Genomic DNA, 3852 nt, shown 5'->3' on the forward strand with positions numbered 1-3852 from the left:
TGGTCTGGTTGCTATGGGTAACTAGAGCTGGGCAAATGTTTCTACCCGCGCCCGGTGCGTTTACATTAATTTCACCGACAGGGGACGGAGGGGGCGCTTCGCTAGCGCAGAGAGCGAAATTGCGCTCTCTGCGGTAGAAAAGCCAAATTTATGGTTTAAAAAACGGAAATTCATCTCTTAAAGTAACAGGAGCAGCTTTTTGCCGCCAGTGGTAATTTCTGGCCAGCTGCCGCCTGAGGCAAGGTACTCACTTTGCCTCATGGCAGAAACGCCCCCCCCCCATTGCCCTCCCGTGCCCCTCATGCTCCGATTGGGAGAGAGAGGAAAGAGGTAGGAGAAACAAAGGGGAGGGGATGCAGGGGAGGAGACTTACTGAGGGGACGGGGGTGAGAGAGTGACAGAGGGGGGTAGGGTTGTAACTAGTGATGTGCGGGCCGACCCGATACCCGCGGGAACCCGGGCGACCTCATACTGCTCCTCGCGGGTGGCAGGCGGGTGCAGGTTGAGCTCTTCTCCTTCTCTCCCCGCCCGCCACCTTCAAATGCTGGCTTCCGGGTTCCGGTTTTATAGTCTCGCGTCTGCTCGCCCCACCCCTTTTGTGATGTCATCGGCGGGTCGGCGTGGGTCTATAAAAGGACCCCGGAAGCGTGGGTGCGGGCGGGCATAGGCTGGAGCAGGGCGGGTTAGGGTCGGGTGCGGGTCAGGAAAACCCTGATCCGCACATCACTAGTTGCCACCTTTTCCTAAAATTTTTACCGCTGGTGGGGGGAGTGAACAAAAGGGGCGGGTCATGATGTAAAAGGGGCGGGGCCACATCACAGACATCGCCATTAGAAGGACAACAGTTACGTTTCCGGAGGATTGGGAGCAGGCCAAGGGGTCTTGTTAAGGGTATAACAAATTTACTGGCAGATACATTGCCGGTAAATTGGTAATACCAGCCCCGGCCATGGCAGGCTACCTAGATGGGGGGAGAGCGGCAAAGGAGAAGGGGAAACCAAAGAGGGCTAGGGGTATGCAGAAGACAGTTTAAGAGGTACCTGCCCAGTGCCCCCCTATCATTGCACCCTAGCTAGGTGCCTCTTCTGCCTACCCCTAGTTCTGGCCCTGTGTTCTTCTAATATTTATTGATACATGAGTTGTGGCCTCATGGGCCCCCTATACCTCCTGGGCCCCCCTGCAACCACAGGGCAGCCTAGGGCAGCATCAGACCTAAATACAGCCCTGCCTGTGTGTGTGTGTGGGGGGGGGGGGAGCTGCTTGGGCTTCTGAATATCTGAATCGCCGGGTCTATTTTGAATCTCAGGCTGGACCTGTAACCCATCTCAACCAGCTTTTTATTATCAAAGAGCTGACCAGTTTACATGCTATCTGCTGATTGGTTGCAATAGGTGACTAGATCTATAAGAAACTGGGCAATTAATATCTCGTTACCTCCATTGTGTTTACTTCTGTCCCAAGAGACCCTTTAATTTCATATGTAATTTAAATCAATAGAAAATAGATTGTATATATTTTAGTTTCAAAAAATGACTTAGGGGCACATTTACTTAGCTCGAGTGAAGGATTAGAATGAAAAATACTTCTAATTTCAAAGGTTTTTTTGGCTACTTCGACCATCGAATTGACTACTTCGACCTTCGACTACATCTTCGACTTCGTATCGAACGATTCGAACTAAAAACTGTTTGACTATTCGACCATTCGATAGTCGAAGTACTGCCTCTTTAAAAAAAAAACTTTGACTACCTACTTCGCCACCTAAAACCTACCGAGCACCAATGTTAGCCTATGGGGACCTTACCCATAAGCTTTCTAAGCTTTTTTTGATTGAAGGAAAATCCTTTGATCGATTGATTAAAATCTTTCGAATCGTTTGGATTTAATCAAACTCTTTTTCCTTCGATCGTTCAATCGAAGCATTTGCGGTAAATCCTTCGACTTCGATATTCGAAGTTGAAGGATTTTACTTTGAGGGTTAAATATCCTTAGTGTCCAACCTCAGCAGTTTAGGTTTATGTAAATCTTGCATCAGTTTCTAAAAAAAAAAAAGGCTGGGAAGAGGACAGTTAGTATATACTTATTTATTCAGGTTAGTTAAATCATCCCAATTTCTTAATCTAGTGTCAGTTGTTTTAAATATCTTATTTGTCACTGAGTTTGCTTTAAAGCCTCAGTTTGAACAATGAATTGAATATATTTAATCACTTTAACTTGTTGACTTAGCCGCCTCCCACACTGTGGATCAACTAATGCTTTTATTTCCTTTTTGGAATCTTTCTTTCCATTACTGGTATACAGCATTGTCCTCCCATATTGTTATTATAGTATATAAATCCATTCAAGGAAAACTATACCCAGGGGGCCCTCCGCCAATGTGGCGAGCTGAGCCGCTTGCCTCAGGCGGCATCGCCAGAGAGAATATCAGGGGTGGCAAAAAGCCAATCCTGCACCTTTAAGAGCTGAATTTTCGTTTTCTAAACCGGAAATTCGGCTGTACTATTGCGAGAAAGCGCAATTGCACTCTCCGCAATAGTGTTCCTGCCTCCCCTCCCGACAGGTAAGCCAGTGATTGGGGGGCGGCATTGCAGGAGCCGCCTCAGGCGGCTCTTTAGTTAGAATCGGCGTTGACTATACCCATTGAACAATGTAGGTCTCTATAAAAATACATTGCATAAAATAGCTGATATGTAAAACCCTGCTTCACCTAAATAAACCATTTAAATAAAAATATACTTTTTTAGTAGTATGTGCTATTGTGTAATCCTGAATAGAAAATTGCCATTTTAAAGTAGTAAGGGCTGCCCACTAGGACCATATGATTCACGGTGCACACAAACAAACAAGGGCACACATACATGTTAGCTCTCAATTACTGGTCAAAGTTTTGTCTTTTTCTCCTACACTTCTTCCTTTTACAATTAGAGCTGCAGTATTTCTGGTCAGGTGATCTCTGAGGCAGCACTAGGGTTGCCACCTTTTCAAATCAACGAATCCAGGCAGGGGGCAGGACAGATAACATTGGGGGAGGGGCTGAAGATGTCGGGGGAAGGGCAGATGACATCGGTGGCAGGATTGATGATGTGCCAATTAGCGATTGGCTGATTGCCATGTCATTAACTTCAATGTCCAGTCTGCCTGGACATTTTCCCTTCCAAATATCACCTGTCTGGGGGAAAATTGGACAGGTGGCAACACTAGGCAGCACAGGGAATAACAAAAAATGGGGCTCATGGTAAAAGGTATAAAACAAAAATATTTACTGATACAGTATGTATTCCAGTTTGGTAAGATTCTTTAATAGACCACTTAATATAATATAAACTATCTCTTGGTCAAGTATTCATTCAAGGGGTATCGTTTTCCTTTAAGTGCCCAGTGATGATTAGTGTGTATTTTTCAGAAATTTTAGTTCAGTACAAAATCAATAAATACGACCTGGACATTTTTAAAGATAGACACTTTATGGTGGTTTTCAGCCAAAAATTGCACAGTGTATGTGGGATAAGAACCCACAATTTATAATAATTTGATTGATTGCTCATGTCTGATTTTCGAGAGACTATTGGCTCCAGCTTTGCATGGGGTCAATTCAATTATGTGTTTCACCTCTCCAAGGGACACATTGGTGCATTTTGATCTAATTCTCCCATTATGTTTGAATGTTTGGCTACATTGCCCAACAGATATAACTGTGATTAGGCTACTGTTATTTTTTATTTTTTATTTCATAAGACCCTGTTAGATGTGAGAACTGCAAAAACAAGCTCCTTAATCTTGTGCTGTTGTAGCTCAGTAGTCCACACAAGTGGTTCTGTGGTACTTATATTTCGTTTTAAATAGTATCCAACC

Source organism: Xenopus laevis, chromosome 2S (assembly GCF_017654675.1).
Source record: "Xenopus laevis strain J_2021 chromosome 2S, Xenopus_laevis_v10.1, whole genome shotgun sequence".
Taxonomy (NCBI): Eukaryota; Metazoa; Chordata; class Amphibia; order Anura; family Pipidae; genus Xenopus; species Xenopus laevis.